Source organism: Benincasa hispida, chromosome 4 (genome assembly GCF_009727055.1).
Source record: "Benincasa hispida cultivar B227 chromosome 4, ASM972705v1, whole genome shotgun sequence".
Lineage (NCBI taxonomy): Eukaryota > Viridiplantae > Streptophyta > Magnoliopsida > Cucurbitales > Cucurbitaceae > Benincasa > Benincasa hispida.
Window position 1 is genome coordinate 42,105,973 of NC_052352.1, and position 11,263 is coordinate 42,117,235.

Genomic DNA, 11,263 nt, shown 5'->3' on the forward strand with positions numbered 1-11,263 from the left:
ATGCAATTTTGGAGGCAAAAGCACATATAGGTTTTCCCATATCTTCTTCAATTTCAATCTTCATTCTTCCATTGATTTCTACATATTTCTCCAATTCTATGTTCCGACCACGTCCCCTCACACGCCTTCCTTGCTTTGTAGATCGTGATCGAGATCCTAAAAGAAATGAAAATTTTAGATTATTTCAATAACGTATAGAAAGTAAATTTACATATCATACTAATTCTTGATGCCTTTGTGCTGTCTTTCCCACTGAAAGGATCAACTAGTGGAGTGTTCATATGTTCAACCTCAGTCAATGCCATCTGTGCTTGATCCGGACATACCATGACGCTTCAAAATCAAATATTAGTGATTAGATTTGAAAATAACATTTTATAGGTAAATTTATTAACTACATATTTTATACCCTTATTCACTATCATCATATTATAAATATTGAATTCCTTCTGAGCTTTCTTCAATAGGTGATTCTAGTTGTTTAGGTTCGTCACTTATAAAGTCGTCATCGATCGGGGATGGTGATTGGTTATGTATCTCTTGATGATCAATAACACTAGGTTTAATGACGCCTCTGTAAAATATGACGTCGTGTATGGATTCATAACCCCAATCGAACCAGATACTTCTAACAACTCAAGTTTATCATTTTCTAATTCTCCAGCTTCTGGAACGTCCCATATTTATTTATTTTGGACAATTTGCACAATTTTCTAATTATTACGAAGTTTAGGGTCATCAATGTAGAAAACTTATATGGCTTGAGTAGCTTATGTATGGGTCATCCGTATACCAAAAACGAGAATCATTAATTAGCTTAAACTCTAAATCACATCAAAATCTGTTCTTAACATATGTGTCAAACCAATTAACATTTGAAAAGATAGACACATCTACACTTAGGATATTCTAAGTTTAAGAACTCTTGCAATACATCACAGTAATTCGTTTCATCATCTTTAGTTTCTCCATATGCCATGATTCCACTATTCTGAGTAGTCTAACGATTGTCACGTTCTAGGAAATGAAAACGTACTCTATTGACGAAGCAACCACTGTAGTGCAAACTTGATCACTAGACCACAATGTTATGGAGTAAAGATCATCAGATGCTTCACCTCTTTCACATAATGAGTACATTTATATATCTTATATAGGTTAAAATAACTAGCACTAACTCAATAGTAAAAACTATATTTCGAACTTGAGAACAACACTTACATGTGCTCTAAACCAATCAGGAAATTTTAATTGGTGTCTTCTAAATAAATCTAATCCATCCTCTCCTCTAATATGAATCAATATCAATGTTCTCTGTTTAGTAATCATAACAAACATAAGAAATAAGATTGACTTAAACATGTACGATTCAAATTGAAATATAAAAGATCATATAAACTTATACTTATCCGAAATGTACCTGTTATACGATTCTATCTGAGAACAATTGTTCAGTACATTCCAATGGCCAATCGTTTCTCATCTTCATATATCGTCCTCACAACTAACCTCCCCATTGACCGCACATTTTTGTCTAAATATATCAAAGTCTCTACAAACAACATGATTATTTCTTAAGTCATCGTTTCATGGATCCTTATCGAATCTCATTTCTATTCCTGTTAGATACATGGAGCAGAAGGTCAAACATTCATTCATAATGAATGCTTCTGCTATGGAACACTCAGGACGAGCTTTATTCCGTACATATTGGTTTAATGTTCACAAGCTCTTCTCTACGGGGTACATCCAACTATAGCTTATTGGACCCACAATCTTCGTCTCATATGGTAAATGAATTATAAGATGTATCATTACATCAAAAAATGCAGGTGGAAAGATTTTTTCAAACTTGCAAAGTATGAGTACAATATCTGCTTCCAGACGATTTAGATCAGTGATACGTATTGTCTTCACGCATAGATCATGGAAGAAATTACATAACTTAACAATAGTTGTATACATATCCTTTTGTAATTATGCTTGAACAACAATGAGAATAAGTCGTTGGAGTAGAAGGTAAGAGCATGAGTCGTTATTTCCCATAATCTTCCATCACTGACACTCATGCATCATAATATGTTTGAGACAAATCCATCAGGAAATTGTTTGAGACAAATCCATCAGAAAATTTAACCGATTTCAAGAACTTACAAAAGTCTATCTTTTCACTGGCAATCAATGTATACGTAATGTCACACCCCCTCTCGATTTCTACCTCCCAAACCCGAAAGGAGATGTGATAGCTGACACCACCCTTGTGATATCCACTGTCCAACTTCTATCAATTCATAAAGTAACAAAATACGTGATTAATTAATTAGTTTTTAGCAGTGGTTACAAGCGTTCATTCTAAATACATTATTAATTCTAATGACTTTCAAAGATAACCCGATCCGAGTATCGCTCTGTGAGAGAGTGCCAATTCCAGACCTTGAGTAACTTTTCCCATAAAGATCCGTTTCCTCTACTTGGAAGGGGGTATAAAACATTGAAAAACGTGAGCTAAAAAGTCCATTGAGTGGTGTATTTTTAAAAGAAAGAAATTCATTTTTGGGAAACCAATTCCAAAATCAAGCAATCATCACACATAAGAATGTAACTTTCTTAGCCAGATAACTGGCTAATCCTGGCATGATCATGTATTCCTCAGGGGTTCCCGTGAAATTCTCGCTATGCATGTTGTGGAAACAATCCCAATACCTTTATAGCCCAACGAATGTGCACATATCGACAATATCTCGTTAGACGTGCTTGAGACATACTAACAATTTTCCAAGGTACAATCCAAGTTTCCAATGCAATTCATGTTATGCATATACACCAAAAATCAAATCAACGAATAAAATCCAGAAAACATTTTCCGATCATGCCAACTTTCAAAACCTTACATATATATATATATATATTAACATATATAATGCCAAAAATACAAAATAGTAAAATCCCACTCACAATCCTCTTGAAGATTTTATTTAAAATCTTCCTCAAATAGCTCTTGGTTCGATTCCCTTTAAATTCCATTTCTTTTCAAAGAAATCCTAAATTAGCTCATAAATTCTTCCAATAACTCTATTTTGGTCTTAAAAATAACCTTAAATTAAAATAACCAGTTACCTACCTCAAAATACCCAAAAATAGGTTTAATGCCCAAAAACACAGCTTTTGGAGGTTATTTAGGCAATTTGGTGGGCGTGGGCAGCTATCCGTGTGATAGGTTGGGCGGTAGATCACGCACAGACGTAGGCGTGACATTGGCGCTGGCCATAGGCACGCGCGAGCGTTGGGCAGCATATGCAATGCGGGCGTGCATTGGGATGCTGGGTCATGCGCGTTGGTAGGTGTTTACCTTATCCAGGGGCGCGCCTTGCGATAGGTGTGTGCTGGGCTATGTGCGATCAATGTTAGGGTCACACGTATACGCTAGGCAACAGGCGATGGTTCTAGCGCCTACTTTATGCATCCAGTTGGGCCTTCTGCCTTCTAACGCAAATTCCTTGCTTCTCACAACTCCAAATTTAGTGGCAACCCAGGGTCACCTTCTACACTCAATTCTTAACACTTTCACACTAATTTCTCCTGATTTGCACGAGTAATTTGTGAAAACTAACGTCCCCCTATTTATAGGCATCCATAAGCCACCAAATCTTGACACATCGCCCCTTTTGCATGTCCAGATACCCTCAGTCCACATATGTCAACGCCTCCTTCTTGACACTACCTCCTTACATGCATTTGAAGTGTCCTCCTCTCCTTAAACCAACGCATAGGCACTCTTTACATGCTATGTGGTGCGCCCACCTCATCCTTGCTTCAACTCAGACTTCACTAAATTTATTCACTTGTCCTAACTTGTTGTCATCTTAAAATTGCTCCCCAAGCCTACTCAAACCAATGCATAACCCCTCTTGGCCGCATAGCCCCTTGTCAACGCATAGCCTCATTTGATCGCCTAACACCTCCCTTGATCGCATAGCTCACCCAACATCCAACTTCACTCGGCCTCACTTGATCGCATAGCTCATCTAACATCCAACTTCACTTGGCCTCACGTCATCACATAGCTCACCCAACATCCAACTTCTCTTGGCTTCACTTGATCGCATAGCCTTGTCTTGGCCGCTTGGCCCTACTTAGACGCATCCTCTCTTTAGCCTCGGACACCTCTAGACCAAACGCATAGTTTCTTAATTGGCCGCACACTCCTTCCAACGCCTAATCCTAAAGTTGGCGCTTGGCCTTCCTCCACGCACACCATGGCTAGCCAATGCATAAGTCTCCTCGTCTAAGGCCTATTCTTTCCGCACGTCAACCCTCCTAACCTCAACATGTTTGACCAATGCATGTACTTAGTACAAGGCCCTCAGCCATTGCATGTCACCCTTGGTCGCATGTCTCTCTCGACCAATGCATGCCTTGGCCCATCGCCTTGCCCAAGGTCAACGCCTTGGCATTCCTAGCCCACAACACCCTTGCCTAGCATCATGCCAATGCCTAAGCAACACACTTTTACCATCACCCGCTCATGCCACTGTTGGGAATGTCCTAAAATTCGCAGTTTGTATAATTCGTTTGAACATTTTATTTATCAATAAAATATTATTGAGTATATTATTCGATAAAGTTGTTGATATTGCATTCTATTATGAAAATTCAATAAACATATTTATGGTTATAGTATGAATACTTTAACTTTATGTAGTAACATAAACAGGATCAAGTTAATAGTATATAGCCTAAATGGTCTATAAGTATATGGATGAAATTGGGTATCTCATCTTGGTAACACTATTGAATGCGACCCATTTTGTATAGGTAATACAAATGATGTGATCCACAGATCATTCATGTAAAGACATGTGAGTGGAGGCATTCTATGCAATGAGTTTGCATAAAAATTGAACCATGAAATAGTCACTTTTCTTTATAACGACTGTCACTGTTAAAACTGACTATTTCATACTAAAGTAACCTAGGATAACTTGATATTAATCCTAAGCTAGCTATGAACTCCTGTTTATTCGAGATTGTCCTTTGATCTGCATGGGTGAGAGTAGTCTAACAGCACTTCTCAATAAGTCTTCCATTTTGGGGATAAGACCAGATAGATAGCTGGGAACATAGTCCTGCGAGATAGAATTCACTCTTACCTGTTCTAGAGTTAGCAGATAGGTTGTTCTCTTAAGTGTTGATTCCAGGCCTTGAACAATCGAGGCCCCGCCTTCTCATGATAGAGAGGGAAATGATTCATAAGTGGTATTATGAATCAGTTGTTCATTAGAGCGTCAGTGGGAACTTAAGGAACAAGATGTATTTACAGGGGTAAAAGGGTAATTTTGACCCAACTGTAAATACGAACAATCTGTGAATGATCGACTTACTGATTATGATTAACATGGACAGAAATACATCTTCAGTGAGGAAAGTGCAACTATCAAGCTATAGTGGTATGTCTTGATGGTTAACGAAAAGTAATTAATTCGATTTAAAGAGTTTAACCAATTGATTACATATTATTGGAGCTCATGATCTGTAGGTTCAGTAGGTCCCTCTACTAGCTCATAAATTGGAATAATAAATTGAGTAATTGATTGGAAGAATTTTGAATTTAGGGTTATGAATTTGAAATGTCCAAATTCAGTTTTAGGGTTTTTCAATTGATTGTATACAATACAATTAAAACATTTAATCTAATCGAAATTAAAACGAGATTGGAGAATTAATTAATATTTAAATGTTGATTATATGAATTTGAATCATATTGGTGGAATTGATGTTTTATTAATTTAATATTAAGATATTAAATTAATTAAATTAGTTTTATTTAAATTAGTTAATTTTGAATTAATTATATAAAGCTAAATTTTAAATAAAATAGTTTTATTGAAAATGAAAAATAAATTTTTTGAATTTTTTTTTGAGTTAGTGGATTTTTCCTAAAAATTGGAAAAATCCACTAACTTCTCAATGGTGTATTATACCAAATTCCACCTTGAACTCTTCAATCAACACCAAGTAAGAGCTGCCCTACATGCAACCATCTTCTAATGCATGATTTAAGGCTATGTAATGAAGCTTCATGCATGAAAATTAGAAGAAGACTGAGTTCTTTATGCTTACTGCTATAAAATCGAAACCTTACTCCACCCTCACTAGTTCATATTCAATTCAGCTTGATTAAGAGTGTTTCCATCATATTTCCTTCTTGAGCATAATTGAGAAGATCTTGTTGGTGGTCTATTTGAAGAATCCATCTCAAACTTGTGGAGATTCTGCTGAAAACGTGAAGAGAACTACAAAAGTATTGTCATGTTCAAACCCTCTTTTGAAAACTTCATGAATAGCATGTTTAACACTCAAATTAAATGTAGTTTAAATGCTTATTGATTCTAAATTCTTTTGTTGCATGTTATATTACTCCTTCAGCCATTTCTTTACACCTTACCTTGCCTTGCTACATGCACCCTTGCTCAACTAACTTCTCAAAGCCTTGATCAACGCATGCCTAATACACATTCGACCAACAACTAGCCTTACATAACCTCTAAATGATAAGGCCATCGCCCATTGAGTCCTCACATCAACGCCTCATGGCATCTACACATAGTTCCCATACTTAGTTAAATTTTTGCCCTTCTTAACCAAGCTTAAATACAATTTATGATTTAGTTCTCATAAGTCTATTTCTCAACATTTAAGACATTTTCCCACTCTTTTATTCTTTCTCAAGCTTCCAAGTTTAACCTAATTTTCTTAAGTGAGATTCGAGGGTTTACACGCAGCATGTGGCTTTATGAGCTTAGTTCCTTGCCTTTCCAAGTGTAATTCCTTTCGTATGTTCAATATTTCAAGATCTAAACGGGCATTTATTGTGTCATTTGTTTTACCCTCAATGTTTAACAAAGTACCAAGCAAGTTATCACATACATTTATTTTAATATGTATGACATCTAACTTATGCCTGAGAAGAAGCTTAGACCGATATTGAAGTTAAAAAATATATACTTTTCTTAGTCCAATTAATATTATGCTTTCTTTTCTTATTATTCTTCAATTGATGTTTACTTAACACTGGAAAGTCCATGGTATTTGTTGTAAGATCTCCTCTCCATGCATTACAATTGGTGGAGGCCTGCGCTTGAATTTGTTGTCATGTTTTTTACTTCTACGCCAACTATGATCATTAGGAAGATAATGTTGATGTCCTATAAAAGATATTTTCCCTTTTATCCCAAATGATGTTGTATCTTCTTTACAAGTAGGGCATGCTTGATAACCTTTGGTATTCCATCCAGACAAGTCACCATATGCAGAAAAATCATTGATGGTCCACAACAAACATGCATGTAATCATTCGTACAATCATAGGTCTGCATGCGATTATTCCACAGTCCTTTCAACTCATCAATTAATGGTTGCAAATATACGTCAATCTCTTTTATAGGAGATTCAGGTCCAGTTTTAAGCAAAGATATCAAGAAATTGAATTCTTTCATGCACTTCCAAGGCGACAAATTGTATGGTACAAGCACCACTGGTCACATGCTATAGGTAGTACTCATATTCCCAAATGGATTAAATCCGTCTGAAGCGAAGCCTAATCGTACATTTCTTGAATTTGAAGAAAATTGAGGAAACTCTCTATCGAAGTGTTTCCATCCTGCAGCATCAGCTGGATGTCGTAACACATCCTCTGTATCAATTCGTTTGTCCTTATGTCATCACATCTCATAAGCGATATGTTTCAATAAAAACAAACGTTTCAACCTTAGTATTAGATGAAAATGACGCAAAACCTTATTTGGAATTTTCTTACCTTTTCCACTATTTGTTTTATATCGAAATTCACCACATATTAGACAATTTTGACAATTAGCTAGTTCTTTTTGAAATAATACACAGTCGTATTTACTAGCATGAATGGAATCATATCCTAGCCCTAAGTCACATAGTTTTCTCTTAGCTTCATAAAATGATCCAGATATAGATGTACCGATTGGGAATGCATCTTTTAACAATTCTGGTAGCATATTCAATGATTTGTTGCTCCAATTATTGAGAACCTTGATATGCATCAACTTCACAAAAAAAATTTAATAAGAAAAAATTGATACATCCAGGGTAAAGCTAGTTACGTGCTCCATCCATCAACTCCTCAAAAATATTATTAGTATCCACTTCTTCAACATTTTCTAGAATTTCATCATCAAAATCGTCTTCGTCATCAAAATTTTCTTCTTTTGTTATCATTGGTCCTTGCAAATCAGTTAGAAGACCTAAAATGTCATCGTTCGTCAGCATTAGACTCTCTACTTAATCCATCACCTTCCAAAGAAGTAACACCTCTTTCAAATCGAGTTAAGTTCATTGCTTCTCCATGATAAACCCATTTATTATATAAAGGAGATATTTCATGTGTAAATAGATATCGCTCTACTCTATCCAATGTTTGTGTCAATGAATTTAAACAATTCTTACATGGACATCTGGTTTTTCCCACATCATTTACATGACACTTAGCCACTTCCATAAATTGAGCAACTCCTTCAATATAATCTATTGAAAATCTATTTTTTAGTCTAATCCAATCCCTATTCATCTTCAAATAGAACGGAAAAAAAATCAATCATGCAAAAATTAGGGCAATAGGTTAGATAAATCAACTACCAAGTACCTAAAAAGTGTCTAAGTGCCAATTCAATTCTCATAGAAACTTAACTAAAAAAATGACCAAAAACATATTCAAGTGATACTTTAACTCTCAAAACAACTCAAGAATATCTAAGTATGACTCTCAATTTCAAAACCAAATACAAATTACCTAAAATGTGCTAAGTGACACTTTAACTCTCAAAACAACTTAAAATGCATAAATGTGATTTTTGAATCAAAACCAACCTAAAAACTATCTAAAAAATGTCTAAGTGACACATTAATTCTCTATAAAATTAAAAATGCTTAAGTGTAACTTTCGAACTCAAAATCAACACTTTAAAATTTCAAAAAAGTATGAAAGTTACACTTTAATTTTCAAAACAACTTAAAAATATGTAAGTGTAACATTTCCAAAAAGTGTGAAAATTACACTCTAGTAGCCCCTCCATTTTATTAATGAAGAGAATCCTTCCCTCGCGCCTAATCATGACAATAATGCGAGAGGAAACTAAATTTGGGGGCGTTATTAGTTGTTTTTGTTTCTTTTCATTCAGAGTTTTGTAATTTGTGAATGCATTATTTGAATTATTTGCTTTGAATGAATTATCAAGTTTATGCCTCTCCTCTTAACCTTTCCTTGCGTTTGTTGCTTATGTATATTTACTGATTTCTTAGTGTTCCTCCTTATTTTGTTGCATTTTCACCATGATCCCAATGATAAGAATTATGCTAACCAACATTTGGGTTTATTATGCTAAGAATTTCGAAGTCAGTTTTAGATCTCCTCCTTAGGAAACATTTCTTGAATTTATTATGCGTGCAAACTTTGTCTCAAACCCCTTTTGCAAAATTTTCTAAACAATTTCATGACTCGATTTCAGCAATGAAGACCTTGTTGCCTTCAAAATTTGGGGGGTATGAGAGTTTGAGCTAATGTGTTCAAAGTTATAAAAATCTCTTTATTACTAATAAAATTTCATATATATATTTATATATATATATATATATATACACACGCAACTCCACTGTCAGTGCAAGGAAAACCTTCTTGTTAAGAGTTTTAAGTTGTGAATGACATTTGCTCGTAGTTGAATGCTTGCATGACACCCGTGGGGGAAAGCCAAAACAAAGGTAGGTAGCTAGAATCAAAGCAAAAACAAAACAAACAAATGACACAACTCCAATGTCTATGCTTAGAGAAAAATCCATCTAAGGCAAGAGTTATGTTGAAAAAGGTACTTGTTCGTAGTTAGATGCTTGCATGACACCCGTGGGGGCAAGCCAAAACGAAGGTGAGTAACCTAGATCAACGCATTCCTATTAATAAGTAGACTTAACAAAATAAAGGGTAACAAAGAAAAATTTATGTTTTTTTAACCATGAGCGCATTGCTAAAAAGGAGGAATGAAAATGCTTGGAAATGAGTAAGGGAGTTTTGAAGAATAAGCTTGTCGCATTTAAATTAAGGAAAGACGTTTGCAAGATGGTGAATAGAGCTTTGAGACGAATTGCTAGTATGATAAATTTGAAACTAGGAAGCATGTTAAGAGGTCAAGTTACTGCACCAATTTGAGTTGAGATTTATGCTAAGGCTTTAGTATATGCTTGAGGACAAGTATTGTTCTAAATTTGGGGGTGTGATAACATGTAGAAATACAAGTTATTCTATCTTTTATTTACAACAATTAGAAAAAGTTAGAGGAAAAGTCATTAATTTAATATGAAATTCATATAGATAATCACATCTTGCATTCATGCATTACAAAACTCATAAATCTAGAAAATTATAAAATCAAACATCTTTGAATGCAAGATTTGAATGAAATAAAGTAAAAAATCGACTAAGAAAACAAAAAGTTGCAGTTGTAGATGCATAGAAAGCAATCAAATCAACGTTCAATGTTGCAACGTAGAAAACCACACAATGAGATGAGACATAAAGAAAGAAAACGAAAAAACGCGTGGACGGTGGATGTCAAATCAAGATGCAATTGGTAACTGATTTGAGAAAATCACGTTAGAACCAATGAATTTGTAGCGCAAGTAGTTGACGCAACTGGCATGAAATTAAACGCAAAGGTGTCCTTTCATTCCTCCATTGCCACCACTCCATCAAGCTTTTCTTTAAAAAGTTTGAGTGAGAGCTCAGTTTTCTTCTCTGGAAAAGGAGGAGAGACATCACCACCGTAACAACCACATTGGAGTGACCACCATTAGAGCCAAAAGGGACAAGAAATTGTGATTTTGGCTTGACATATTTCATTTCTTGTTCTTCATTATATTTTTCTTGGCATCTTCATTTTATATTAAGTTATTGAAAAACTCTTTATTCTTAATATGAATACAATTTCTTCTATATTATATCCATCCATATCTTTTTTCATAAGCATGAGCAACTAAGTTCTTAATGGGTTGAGGAAGATAAGCTAGCATTTTTACCAAGTTGTGTATAAGTAGGCATTCATCTTGTTTAATACATATATAGTGAGTTGCTGAGATCAAATCGAGAGATTAGTCTAGGTAGAAAAAATCAATTGCTTGAGAGAGTATATGATTATGGAACTCATTAAACAAAGAAAGAAGTGACTTTAGAGATAAAGTTAACCTA